Here is a 15,919-nt window from a genome sequence, read left to right as displayed (position 1 = left end):
AGAATAACATGTGCATTAGACAAACATACTAATAGGGTAGGTGGGATTTGCTTTCCTGTACTTGAAAAGGTTAGCAGGAAATGTTAAATATGTAATTGAATATATTATGGCAGAAATGAGGTATATAATGCTATTATAATTGAATGTAAAATATCCATAGGTAGAAATATGTAAAGCTGTTCACATGTGGCTTTTCAATCTGCCTGAGAAAACTTTATAATTTATTAAGAGAAAAACCTCTGGTCATTACTTACTAATAACACATTTGAAATGTTTTCCTTAAGTATTTTCCTGCTTTATGTCTGTTTAAAGTGAATGCAGACAATGAGAATACATCTGAGAAAATCTTGCATGTGGCCAGTCTTAAGGGAGCAATTAACAATGGCTCCAGGTTTATAGCCTAAAGGCATTGGAACTGTGGCCCAATTATGAGAAAACCCTGAGGTGTGGAATTCCAAAATTATATAAGTGTTTTCTTCCCCAAAGATCTTCTTTTAAATAAACAAAACAGAATTGGAAAAGAGCTGTATAGTTCAAATATTTCTTCCTTAATCCCATATTTGGAAAACTAATACAATATTCCTGTTTTTGATTTGGGACAGGAATACTGTCCCAATCCACTTGATGGTTGGCAAATTATTTTTCCTGAGACATAGGAAATCTGCAAAACCCAGAGAAGAGACTCAAAAATTGAGGATATGATGTTGCTACATCTGATTGTATTATGACTTTGTGCTAACTGAAACCATTTCCAGAGCAGGTTAGTTCAATCCATCACAGAGGGTGCTAAGCTGGTCACATCAGAATGGTCTATTGGATAGCCAGATGACAACCTTTCTTGTTTCTTATGTGATTGTGGATATAAGCAAGTAGTGTGGGCAAGAAGTTGTACATGGACCAGCGAAATCTAGCAAAAACGTGGGACACAGTATCGTTTTGTAGTTTTTAGTGAAACTAAATTCTGCAAATCTCTTTTCAGAATTATCCTTAAATATTTTCTATTTTTGTGTTATTGTAGAAGATATTTTAAAAATTTTAGTTTCTGATCCTTTCTTGATAGTATATAGAAATGCAGTTCATTTTTATACTCTGATCTTGTGACTTTCAACCTTGCCAAACTCACTCATTAGTTCTAGTAGCTTTTTTGGCAAATTTTGTAGAATTTTCTTCATAGTTATTCAGTCATGCTATTTGAAGCAGATACCACTTCCTTTCCAATATGAATACCATTTAGGTATGTTACATATGTATATATGTATGTATTTTTGCTTTACAGCATTCAGTGGACCATTCACTATAATACTGAATTGAAGTGACTTGATACTGAAAACTCTTGAAAACTCTTGACTTGATACTGAAAACTCTTAGGAAAAATCCTAATCTTTATTAGGATTTTAGCTGTAGATTTTTCATAGGTACCCTTTATTAGATTGAGGAAGTTCCCTTCTATTCCTAGTTTGCTGAGAGGCTTTTTTTTTTTTTTTTTTTAAGTCAGGAACAGATGTTGGATTTTGTCAAATGCTTTTGGTACATCTATTGAGATGATCGTATGGTTTTCCTTTTTTAATTGAGTTGATATGGTTAATTATATTGATTACTTTTTGATGTTGAACCAACTTTGCATTCCTGAGATAAGCCCTACTTGGTAACATTAGTTTAATATATTTGTTAGGAATTTATACACCTATATTTATGAGAGATATTGGACTGTAGTTTTCTTTTATTGTGAAGTCTTTTTCTGGTTTTGGTATCAGACTAAAGTTGGCCTCATAGAATTAACTAGAAAGTATTCCCTATTCAGTTCTCTGGAATAGTTTGTATAGAATTGGTATTATTTCTTTCGTAAATGTTTGGCAGAATTCCTCAGCGAAGATATCTGGGCCAAGATTTTTTTTTTTAAATGAAAAGATTGTTAACTATGAATTCAATTTCTTTAATAGATAAAGGGCTATTTAAGTTCTCTTCTTCTACTTGAGTAAGCTTTGGGAGTTTGAGATTTTTAAGCAGTTTGCCCATTTCATTAAAGTCTGTCAAAATTATTGGCCTAAAGTTACTCATAATATTCCCTTATTTTCCTTTTAATATGTGTAGGTTTTGTAGTGATATCCCTGCCCTTACTCTTGGTATTAGTAATTTGTATTATCTTCTTTGTTTCTTATCGGTCTGGCTAGAAGTTTACCAATTGTATTTATCTCAGACAATAAGCTTCTGGTTTCATAGATTTTCTTTATTGTTTTTCTTTGTTTTGATTTCATTGATTTTTGTCTTTACCTTTACTATTTCTTTTCTTTTGCTTAATTTGGGTTTACCTTTTTTTTCTTCCTTGTTTTTAAGGTAGAAATAAATGTCATTGACTTCAGAATTTTTTTTGGTCTTAATATCGGCATTTGAACTATAGATATCCCTCCAGATATTGTTTTAGTTGAATCTCATGAATGTTGCTATATTGTATTTTCATTTTCATTTAGCTCCAAATACTTGGTAAATTCTGTTTTGACTTTTTTCATTGACCTCTGGTTTATATAGAAGTTTGTAAGTAAGTGCCTAAATACGTGGATGTTTTCCTGGTATATTCTCTTCTTTATTTCTAATTCAATTGTGGTCAGAGAACAGACTTAGTAAGATTTGAAGTCTTTTAAATTTACTGAGACTTGTTTTATGGCCCAGAAAGTAGTCTATGTTGATATATTTAACCTTCTTCTTATAGTTTTATCAGTTTTTGCCTCATACATTTTTGAAGATCCATTATTCAGTGCTTAAGGCTTTGGGATTTCTTACTCTTCTTCTTTTTGATCTTTTTATCACTATGAAATGATCCTCTTATCCCCGGTAATATTCTTTACTCTGAAATTTACTTTGTTTGATATTAGTATAGCTGCTTCAATTTTCTTTAGATTAATGTTAGTATGGTCTATATTTATTCATCATTGTACCCTATTAAGTATTAAATGTTAAGATACTCTATCATTCGATATAGTATTGTATATTATTATATGCATCTGCTTTTGTTGAAACTAAATTTAGTGATGACTTTTCTGATTTACCTCCATAGTGGTTTTCTCTAAATTTTTTTGTTCAAACACCTGTCAATAAAAATTTTTGAACAAGTGTCCTTAATGTACATATTTAGTACCTTGAATATTATTTCAAGGAACTAATAATTAAAATAATATATAAATTATAAAACATACAAAATAAATTTTAAAAGGATAAGATATAAATAAACAGAAGTAGAAGTCTTAATATTTGTACCACCTGTGATGTGCACACCCTTCTTTGAGGGCGACAGCCCTGGAGAAAGGGCCGAAGAGAGGCAAGCCTTCCATTTTACCAGTAATCCAGGAGGGAGCCTGTCAAACCCACCAGGCCTTACAGCTGAGGGCTCCACTTAAGATCTATGATAAAGATTACAATGTCATGGAAATGCAAGCAGACAATCAGAAAAGCTCTAAATTATGAAGGAAATCATGTTCGAGTTTGCTTACTATGTACCTGGTATTGCCTGGTATCAGGCATTAAAAAAGACAGTGTCTACCCAATTCAAACTCAACACTGTGAAGCAGGTATTATTATCCTCATTTTTATAAATTAAAAAAGTTAAAAGGTGCCTAGAGATTCTAATTCTGAACTGTCTGCTTCTGAAGCCCAACTTTCTATTCGATCGACCGGGCTGCCTAAGGATTGTGGCATGTTCATCCCTGCATGAAACAGATTTCTCAACTACCTTTCAAGGTAAGAGAGTGTAAGTCAATATAAAATTTTGGTGAAAATTTTGGTTAAAAATTTTATATTGACTAGTAGAATTGTTTTGGAGGAAGAACTTATTTGATATGATAAACTATTATGATTTTTATTTATTATACAAAGACATTAAAACAAAGGAAATGATAAAAAGGAATTTTAAAGCACCCATAGGTACTATTATAACACATTCTATTTTTCTTTAAAAAAATTTTTTTTTATTGGGGAATATTGGGGAACAGTGTGTTTTTCCAGGACCCATCAGACCCAAGTCAAGTTGTTTCTTTCATTCTAGTTCTGTGGAGGGCACAGCTCAGCTCCAAGTCAAGCCATTGTTTTCAATCTAGTTGTGGAGCGTGCAGCTCACTGGCCCATGTGGGGATTGAACCGGTGATGTTGGTGTTATGAGCACTGTGCTCTAACCAACTGAGCCACCCGGCTGCTCCCTCTATTTTTCTTTTGTTCATATTTTCTTCCAAATATCCATGTACATATTTGTTGCATAATTTCAGTCATAGTTTAAATATTACCTTGTTTTCTGACAAGTTTTTTTACAAAAATTTCAGGAGATGATAGAGATATAGGCTAGTAGCAATTTTGAAGTGTCTAATGATGCATTACACCTATCAAATATTAGCATTTTATTTAAATTTTCAGCAATTTTTAGGCACTTTGTTTCCAAATTGATGCTATAAAGAGAATTCTGTGCATTCAACAAATACAAATTTAATTTCCTTAGAATAATAACTAATGTTAATAGCTATTATGTATTGAGTATTTACTACAATGTAGGCACATTTCCATGGAGTGGCATTTCGGGGCAAAAGGTGTGAACATTATTATTGTTCTTAATATGTGTTACTAAATTGCTAGAGGCAGTGTAGATTGATACTAAAACTTGGAAATATTGCCTGAGTTTACCACTTTCTCAACTACTCAGCCAGCGTTGGGAATTATTGTTGTATCAAGGTAAAACATTTTATAACTTTAATGGTTGATGCCAGAATTTCTCTTAAGGAGGGAACAGACTTTATTTAGGAAAATACCTTTATAAACCATTTTAGGATAAAGAAGGAAATTCTGAATTCATGGATTGGCAGAAGCCAAGAAGACAAACTACCCTGAATTTGAAATAAGCACAAATTTGTGTGTGAGAAACAAGAGAGATGAGAAGAGGGAGGGCGGGAAGAGTTGAATACAACACGGCAGAAGATTGAAATCCTAGTTGTGGAAATGGCCAAGTGACTTTTGCAGCAGGAATATCTAAACTTGCATTTTGGTTTGTTTATGTTGTGGCCATGCAAATCCCCTGACATCCCAAATTTACAGTCAAGTTTTTCTATATATTATAGTTACATGCAGGAGTGGTTTGTGGGAAATTAAGAAAAACAGTTTCACATGTAGAACGATGTAGTGTGAAATTAAACAGGATACATTAATAGGATGGTGAGATGTTTTCTAATATAACTAATTCAAATATTTTAGGAGTTTAAGCTAGAGGTGACAACTAAGAGAATGTAAATTCCTAAGAAATTCTCTGAAGATTTTGAGAGGGCTTTGTATTTACACAGGGCATAAAATAAGGGTTTGACTGATCATGTTTAGATCTCAAAAGGAATCTAGACTCTAGTAGACATCTGGTTTGTGTTCATTTTTCTTACCATGCCTTCAAGTGGGCCTTTTTCCATCTTACACGTCTTACAGTAATATACCTTTATACAGTTATTGGTCATCAGTGGATTGTCAGTTACAAAGTCTGCAAAAGGCTTTTGTTCATTTCTGTCATATTAAAGGAACCTTCATCAGAGAGTTTCTCAGATGTCTTTATTACATTTAATCGTCATTAAGTAAATGGTCAGGTTGGGCTGATGCAGAGAATACTAAGGGCCTTGAAGCCAAATGTTGGAAGAGATGGTCAGCAAGACTAGTAGATTATTTTTGCTCAAAATACCATATCACATTTAGCAAAAGGAACTAGTTTTGCTGTTGTAATGTTGTTTCATAGCTACCTTACACTTTTAAATGTAATTTTTAACACCAACTATTAAGTAAGCAGTTTTTAACCTTTGCTATATTAGAGATACTTGTTATTGTGTCTTATTACATCTACCATCATGAAATCTCTTGGAAGGCAGGATCTATGTCCTATTCCTCTTCACTATTTCCTTTAGCATAGCTTGAAGCATGTAGTCCACATTTAATAAGTATTTGTTGATTAAATATATGTGGATAGCCTCCACCTGCACTCCCAAGCAAACACACATCATGTTCACTTCTTATCTTAATCTCTTGGTTTCCCTATTTTTTTAAATTGTATTTTGCTTGTACATTGGTCTTTTCTTTGTCATTATCATGCAATTAATAATATTCTTATGTTAGCTATCATGCATAATACCGTTTGAACCATGAATTACTCTCTGGGTATACTCTCCTCCTAAATGGTATAGTTATTTTCTTTACTATAGTAACTAGTACAGTAAAAATAAATAGTGACTACTTAATAAATGCTCTTTGGCTGATTCACTTATTGTTGACAGAAATTTAGTAGCACAAATTATGAATCAGTCCAGTCACATAATTGACAAAGTATCCTTTTATTATTTATTAACAAACAAAAACATTAACATTTGAGGGGCATTCTCCGGGTAATTTGGAAGAGCAGATGGAGTAATTTAACTCTGTTAGATTGTTGGACCACTGACAGGTACCATGTAGAGTTAGAGCAGTCGTCTCCATCTGGCACACACACGGTGGTGACTGAGACACTTAGCACAGGAAGATGATCTTAAAACAGATACTATTGCAAAGGTCCAGGATTTCCAATGGCAAAGATAGACTTTGCCCACTCATGGACTTTACTTCAAGGTCAAACTTTGAGCTACAATGAATAAAAATAATGAGACTATTTTTAGGTAATGACTAGTTTTAAAACATTAGTCAGAGACATAAGCTCTGTATTTTAGTAGTAGAAAAATGAATATACTTTTCTTCTATTCATTTGGTGCTCTGAGTGCTATGCAGCATTTTATGAGAATATCAAAGGGCACTGCTAAGTCAGTGACACAGAAAATGCTCTGGTATTCCCCGAATTAAATCAATAGGCATTACAGTCTCTGATTCTTTCCTGTAAACCTGACAGAAAATTCCTGTAGTAGGTGTTATCACCTTTACATATCTGAATGTGAGCTGCCTGCATTTTATTTGCTAGAGCCTCTCTAGCTATTTCAATTATGCAAGAAAGGGAAATAATGTTTTAGAAAAATGAAAAATATTCCTGATCTCTTTCATCATGCGGAGCAATTTGTATCCCTGTATGTATTCAGGGAAAGTCATTTAAGGAGACCCCCTCCCCATTGTTCTGAATTGTGCAAATGTGCATGTTGAAAGGCTACATTTTCTGACGTGGCATTAAGAAGAATGACATTTATAAATCTCTACTGCTGGGACTGTGGAATCGGTGATTTAGGAAAGCAGAGGTTCTCATGAACCAAAAGATCTTTGTTGTATATTCAAAACTTTTTTTTTTAAATGGGTCTATTGAGGCTGTCTAAAAATGCAGGTGTGTCCTGTTTAAGATATTGGAATGAAGGTGCTCAGCTGAACAAAGGGTCACACATGCAGAATAATGATGCTTCCCCTCACTCAATTTCCAGACAAGTTGGCAATGTAGCAATTAAATCTATGAAGCCTATAATCCAGAGTATGTTTTTAGTGGGCGCTTTCCCAGCAAGAATTCTTTGCACAGAGCAAGAATGGAATCTGTATGTTTTCAGATGAGTGAATACGCTTGGTCAAAATTTAACAGTTGGCTTATGTAGAGGGTATTTCCTTCGGAGGGATGCCTAAATACATATTTGAAAAGGAATATGTACAGAAAAGAGTAGTTTCTTTGTTGGGGTAGTATGTTCTTTATTTTCTTTGAGTGGCTGTATGAATAGGACAATGGGGAAGAATGCAGATAAACAAAGAGATGGGTGGGCAACTTGAAGTTTTGGTCTGTCTGTACTTTGATATTTTTGGCTAGATATTTAACCCAAAAAATTGAATATGATTTTTATTAGGTACGAGTATGGCAGAGTGGGACTAAAAAAGTAGTAGGGTTATTTCCACACTTTGAGTATGTCATTTTAACTTTTCTGGATTTCACTGTTTCTTTTGTGGAGTCACCTGTCAGTCTATTCTGATTGCTGCTTTGACTCTGCTGTACATTATGGTAACTACGCTCATCTTGCCTTTGAGTTGAGTGCTGCCACTTGGCCCCTGCCACTCCAGAACCAATTACTCCAACTGCATTTATATTTTCCAATCGAGTGGCTGGGGCTCCCCCTGTAAGTTCTGGTCTACAGAAAAGATCAGTTATGGAGCTTTTTAAAGACGCTGGGGTTCCTTTCACAAATGTATTTCTCAAAGTATTGGTGAAAGGTACACCTTCTGAACTCTCCCAGTGTGGGTGGGTAGGTCTTAAATGACAAATCTCTAACATTCTGATTTCCCTGAGACTTTGAGTCCCTTCCTCTACATTCCTCATTAAAGAGAGAGTGAGGCAGAATTTGCACTAAATAAGTAGTAGGGTTATTTCTACACTTTGAGTAAGTAATTCCAATTGATTTTTAGAAATCATTATTTCTTTTGTGGAGTCATCTGTCAGTCTATTTTTTCATCTGTTTGCTTCTTTGAATGAAGCATCATTTTTTTTTTTTAAACTGCTTGTAATTTTCTTTGTCTCTGGTTTTCAACAGTTTTACAATGATGTGTCTTAAGAGTTCTTTTATTTGTATTTACCTGTTGGGGTTCGTAGCACATCTCAAATCTGTGGTGGTTTATTTATTTTTTTTAAATCAGTTTTGGAAAATCATTTTATTAAATGTTGCTTCTGCTCCATTTTTTTCTCCCTTTTTTCTTCTGGGTTTCTATTTATACATATGTATTTCATATATTGCTGTGCTCATATCTCTATTTTCTAGCCATTTTTTTTTCTATGCATCAATCTGTATGTTTTTCCTGACTTACCTTACAGTTCATGAATCTTCCTCATCAGTTTTATTTAATCTACCATAAGACCCATCAGTCATGCTCCTAATTTTACTTATTGTAATTTTAGTTCTAAAATTTTCATTTGAATTTTTTGAATAACTTCTATTTCTCTGATGAAGTTCTCCAATATCCCGTCTAATTTCTTAAAAATATTAATTGTAGTTTTAAAAAATTCATGTCTAATAATTCCAATCAATTTTTTTTGGATTTATTTATATTGCCTTTTATTGTCTTGATTTGTTTTTTTGATCAAATGCTCTTGTTTCCTCATAAAGCCAGCCATCATATATGAAAAATTTGGTTTTGAATGATTTTTATCATTTTTTCAGAGAGTATTTTCAAATAGGCAGCTAAGGGAGGGGAATGGCACCTTAATCTAGCCAGGACCTGAGCACATTCAAAGCTGGGTGTCACTATTGGTGAGGGCTGATTCAACAGTTGTCTTTCTCATTCACTCATATTAATAGGGATTCACAAGAGTCTTTCAGGAGTCCTAATGGAAAATTTTGGTGATTTATCAACATTCCTTTTTCCTTACTATAATTTGAACTCCAACTTACATCTTCCTCAGCCTCTTAAGATGGTTGGAAGTTCTATTCAGGTTCTCCTCCTCTCAGACATAGGCTTCTGCTCAGCTTTTCAGTCTTTAAGCCACCACTAGTAAATTGGCAAAAGCCTTCAGGGTAAAAGAAATGCTTCAACTGTTGAACTCATTTTCTCCGTTTTCCTTTTGTTTATGCAAACAGCTTTTTAATATTTCACTCTTTTTGAACCTCTCTGATGCTTGAAACATTTATATTTTTAAAATATCTTTCTAGTTTTCCATTTGTTTTCAGAAGGAAGATTTGTCTGGCAAAAAACAAAGTAAAAGAAAGACAAAACTTTAATCTGCTCTTACAGGAAGCAGAAAATCAAGTGTTAAACAAAAGAATTGTATACTTTTATGATTTTATTTTAAAAGGATGGATTATTTTTTCTTCGTAGTCATCCTCTAAAGAGCACAAGATAACAGATAGCTGTATGTGTAAATGCCCCATTTCTTGTTACATGTATTTCTTTCACTTGTTCTGATTGATGGCAATTGAAAGGCCCCGATTATGGACCAATTGACAGAATTACTTTTCTACAGTACTACATAAGCATGCCTTCTCCCATGCCTCTACATAAACTAGGAAGACATTTCTGTGTTGCTTTAATGAAAACAGAATTTTACCACTCTTCATTATGATGAGAAAAATCTTGAACCAGAATAACAATTTAGAAGCTCTTGATCTGAAGTCGCTATGCAACTCTGCTTTTTCAAAGTCTTTTGGGATATACCAAGACCAAATCATAGGTACCTCCATAAATAACTATGTACACAATATTTCCACAGCTGTGCAGTACCAGATGGTTTTGCTTTCTTAGGCTCAAAGGAACTTCCTTCCTTTGCAGTTAAAAAGTCAACTGTGTCAGATTCTATACACTGATCTTTCTTAAATGGGGCCGAGAAGGTCTGAGAGACGTAAGTTTGAACTCCATGGTATTTTGACTTTTAGTGGAAGAGAACTCAATTATGTATGTCACATGTTGGAGTCAACAGGTTCCACAACCGGTGCAACAAATGTTTTAGCTTTCAACTGAATTATTTAATTTGCAGTAATGACACGCTAAAAGACAGGTGGAAGTAGTGAAGCTGCATGCCCCACTGACCACAGATTTCAGTTTTCAGCCAAGTATGCCCCTGAAGATTTGCTGAACAGTGCATATTTGGGGCTTTGTTCAGCCCCCAGGCTTGTGTTTGGCTTGGCTCCTTTCTTTGAATCACTTTTCTGAATTCACTATTGTAGGTTCATTTAAGGCTGTATGCCTGATGTCATCTCTTGTTTTTAACCACAGCCTAAATAGTAATAACACAATAGGGAAAGTGTTATATGTAATGTTAAGAGATACAGAGTGACCTATTGAATAAAGTTATTTTGGACTTCACTAAAGGAATTTCTTCCCTTATGTGACGTATCACATTGATCAATTTGCGTATGTTGACGATCCTTGTGTCCCTGGAATGAAACCCACTTGATTGTGATGTGTTATTTTTGTAATGTATTGTATTTGATTTGCTAGTGTTTTGTTTAGGATTTTTGCATCTGTGTTCATCAGAGATATTGGTCTGTAGTTTGTTTTTTTTGTGTTATCCTTTCCAGGTTTTGGTATCAGGGTAATGTTGACCTCATAAAATGAGTTAGGGAGTATTGTCTCTTCTTCAGTTTTTTGGAAGCATTTGAGAAGGACAGATATTAAATCATCTTTGAATGTCTGGTAGAATTCACTAGTGAGGCCTTTTGGTCCTGGACTTTTGTGTTTGGGGAGGTTTTGGATGACTGTTTCAATTTCTTTAGTGTTGATCTGTCTATTTAGATTTTCCAGTTCTTCGTGATTCAGTCTAGGAAGGATGTATATTTCTAAGAACGTGTCCATTTCTTCTGGGTTATTAAATTTGGTTGCATATAGTTGTTCATAGTATTCTTATATAATCCTTTGTATTTCTGTGGAATCTGCCATAAGTACTCCTTTTTCATTTCTAATTTGTTTGTGTCTTTTCTCTTTTTTTCTTACTAAGTCTAGCCAGGGGTTTGTCAATTTTATTAATTATTTCAAAGAGCCAGCTCTTTGTTGAAAGAGCTTTTTGCATTGTCTTTTTGTTCTCTATTTCATTTAATTCTGCTCTAGTTTTTATTATTTCCTTCCTTCTAGTGACTCTGGGTTTCATTTGTTCTTCTTTTTATAGTTCTTTAAGATGTAATATTACTTTATATATTTGGGATTTTTCTTGAGATAGACCTGTAATGATGAGTTTTCCTCTTAATACTGCTTCCACAGTATCCCAATAATTCTGATATATTATATTTTCATTCTCATTTTTTGTATGTATTTTTTGATCTCTCGTTTTATTTCTTCTTCGACCAAGTCATTTTTTAGTAGCATGTTCTTTAATCTCCACATATTTGTGGTTTTTCCTACTTTCCTTTTGCAAGTGATCTCCAATTTCAAAGCACTGTGGTCAGAGAATATGCTTGGTATGATTTCAATCTTCTTAAATTTGTTGAGGCTAGTTTTGTGTCCCAACATATGGTCTATCCTTGAGAATGTTCCACGTGCAATAGAAAATAATTTATAGTCTGATGTTCTAGGATGAAAGGCTCTATAAATGTCAACTATGTCCATTTAGTCTAATGTGTTATTTAAGGCTGATATTTCCATATTGATTTTCTGTTTGGATGATCTATCCATAGCTGTCAATGGGATATTTAGGTCCCCTACTGTAATTGTGTTTTTGTCAGTTTATCCCTTTAGGTCTATTAGTAATTGCTTTATATATTTTGGTGCTCCCTGATTGGGAAAAAAATAAGTGTGTGTGTGTGTGTATACAAAAAATGTGTATATATGTATATATGTATACATATACATATATGTATATATATATATATATATATATATATACATATATATATCTATGATCTTCTTGTTGTATTGTCCTCTTTATTATTATGAAATGTCCATCTTTTTCTGTGTTGCTTTTTTATCTTGAAGTCTGTTTCTTCAGATATAAGTATGGTATACTCGCTTTTCTCTGGATTCCATTTGCTTGGAGTATTGCTTTCCACCCTTTTACTTTGAGTCTCTTTTGTCCTTGCAGCTGAAATGTTTCTCTTAAAGGCAGCATATTGTTGAGTTTTGGTTTTTGATCCAGTCTGTTACTCTGTACCTTTTTATTGGTGAGTTCAATCCATTTACGTTTAGGGTGATTATTGATATGTGAGGATTTCCTATAGCCATTTTATCTTTTGTTTTCTGGTAGCCCAGTGTGTTCATTTCTTCTTTGCCTTTGTGTTTCTGTTTGCTATTTTAGATTGGCGGTATTCTATCATTTTTTCCCCTTCTTTTTACTTTTTTAATGTTATGTGTCTCAGCTCTGGATTTCTTTCCCCTTCTTTTTCCTTTTTTTTATGTTATGTGTCTTAGTTCTGGATTTTTTTCTGAGTGGTTACCATCAAGTTTATGTAAAAAAAGTTTTATATATACAGTAGTCCTTTTTCTTCAGCATGGATTTTATCTCCATTCCCCTTTTCAAATTCAGACTTTTACGCCCTCCCCTTTTATGTTTTTGTTGTCAGAAATCATCCCTATTTATGCTGTGTGTTCATTTCTGAGCTTGCAGTAGCAAATTGTCTTCTTCTTCTCCTTTTTATGTTTTTATCTCCTTTACCCTTTATGTTACATTTAAGTGTATAGTTCCCTATTCTGAATAGGGGTTGCCATTTTCTGCTTCTCTGTGTCTGATAGCCAGAGAAATAAGAAAGAGAAAGAAATAAAAGGCATCCAAATTGGGAATGAAGAAGTCAGAATTGTCACTTTTTGCAGATGACATGATTCTTTATATAGAAAACCCTAAAGACTCCAACAAAAAAACTATCGGAAACTGTAAACAAGTACAGTAAAGCTGTAGGATATGAAATCAATGTACAAAAGTCCCTTGTATTCCTATATACTAATAATGACATTACAGAAAAAGAAATGAAAACAAAAATTCATTTTGTAGCTGCAATAAAAATAATATGCCTAGGAATAAGCTTAACAAAGGATGTGAAGGACCTATACACTGAAAATTATAAGACATTAAAAGAAATGAAAAAAGATACAAAGAAATGGAAAGATATTCCGTGTTCATAGGCTGGAAGAATCAACATAGTTAAAATGGCCATTTTACCTAAAGCAATATGTAAATATAATCCCCATCAAAATCCCAGTGGTATTTTTTAAAGAAATAGAAAAAGAAATCATCAGATTTGTATGAAATCACAAAATACCCCAAATAGCCAAAGCAATCCTGAGAAAAAAGAACAATACTGGAGGTATCACACTCCTTGAGTTCAATTTCTACTGGGTTGGTGCAAAAGTAATTGCGGTCTTTGCAATTGTTTTTAACCTTTTAAATGGCAATTACTTTTGAACCAAACTAATACAAAGTGAAAATAATAAAAACAGCGTGGTATTGGCAGAGAAACAGACATAATGACCAATGGGGTAGAGCTGAAAACCCAGAACTAAACTCACATATGTACATGAGCAGATGATTTTTGAAAAAGGACCCAAAAACATACAGTGGAGAAAAGAAAGTCTATTTAATAGGTGGTGCTGGGAAAAATTGGAAAGCCATGTGAAAAAGGATGAAACTAGACTGTTGTCTGTCACCATACTCCAAAATTAACTCAAAATGGATCAAAGACCATAACATAAGATCTGAGATAAGAAATTGCATAGAAGAAAGCATAGGTACTAAACTTATAGACCTTGGTTGGGTTCAGAGAGGATTTTTATGAATTCGACCTCAAAGACAAGAGAAGTAAAAGCAAAAATAAATGAATGGGACCATATCAAACTAAAAAGCTTCTGCACAGCAAAAGAAACTACCAAGAAAACAAAGAGGCAACCAACCAAATGGTAGAAGGTATTTGCAAACAGCACCTCCAATGAGGGGCTCATATCCAAAATATATAAAGAATTCATGCTCATATACAAAACATATAAAGAATTCATGCCAATTGAAAAATGGGCAGAGGACCTGAACAGACACTTCTCCCAAGAAGACATATAAGTGGTCAACAGATATGTGAGAAAATGCTCAACTTCACTAGTTACTAGAAAAATGCAAATTAAAACCACAGTGAGATACCACATCACACCTGTTAGAATGACTTTATCAGCGAGACAAGCAATTCCATTTCTGGTTATCTATTCGAAGAAACCTAAAACACTACTTCAAAGGAACACATGAATCCATATATTCATTGCAGCATTATCTACAATAGCCAAGAAATGGAGGCAACATGGATGTCCATCAATGGATAAATGGATAAAGAAGAGGTGGTATATACATATATACATACGTATATACATGTTTACAATGGAATATTACTCTAACATAAAAAAGAATGAAGTCTTACCATTTGCAACAACATGGATGGACCTAGAGGGTGTTAGCTAAGTGAAATAAGTCAGAGTGAGAAAGACAAATACCATATGATCTCACTTACATGTGGAATCTCAAGAACAGATGTACAAATTGGTAGTTAGAAAATAGTCATGGGGATGTGAAATATAGTCAATAATATTGTAAAGATTGTGTATAGAGTGTCAGATGGGTACTAGACTTATCTACTATGCTGTATACCTGAAACTACTATAAAATAATATTGAATGTCAATTATAATTAAAAAATATATAGCCGCAGGATGTAACGTACAGCACAAGGAATATAGCCAATGGTATTGTAATAGTTATGTGTGGTGTCAGATGGATAGTAGACTTGTTGTTATGATTTTGTGAAGGGTGTAAGTGTCTAATCACTATGTTGTTTTGTACACCTGAAACTAATAACTAAAAAAAAAAAAATTGAATGCAAGGACTCATAGAGATATTTGTACACTGATGTTCATAGTAGCATTATTAACAATAGCTAAGAGATGGAAGCACTCCAAGTGTCCATCATGGATAAATGGATAATACATATATATACATATATATATATATGTATATATGCATATATATATAATATCCATATATACAGCCTTAAAAAGGGAGGAAATTCTGATACATGCTATAACATGGATGAACTGTGAAAACACTTGCTAAATGATATAAGCTAGCCACAAAAAGACAAATATTGCATGATTTGACTTGCACGAGGTACCTAGGGGAGTCAGATTCATAGAAAGTAAGAATGATGATTGCTAGGGGCTGGAGGGAAAAGACAATGAGGAGTTATTGTTTAATGGGTACAGAGTTTCAATTGTGGAAGATGAAAAAATTCTGGAAATGGATTGTGGTAATGGTTGGGCATCAATGTGAATATACTTAATACCATTGAATTGTCTACTTGAAAATGGTTAGGATGGTAAATTTTGTTATGACATTTTACTATAATTAAAAAAAATTGCAAATTACCTTGCTAAGCATAGAATAAACAAACATTTCAGGATGATTTCTTCTTAACAAAGCCTTACACAAATTGTTTAATTTCTCTACGTCACATAACATTGAGAAATCTTTGTAGCTTTTAGTCTGCTTCCCAAATAAAATGCATATTGTCATTAAAGAAATCACA

Source organism: Rhinolophus hipposideros (genome assembly GCF_964194185.1).
Source record: "Rhinolophus hipposideros genome assembly, chromosome: 6".
Classification (NCBI taxonomy): Eukaryota; Metazoa; Chordata; class Mammalia; order Chiroptera; family Rhinolophidae; genus Rhinolophus; species Rhinolophus hipposideros.
This window is presented reverse-complemented; position numbering follows the sequence as displayed.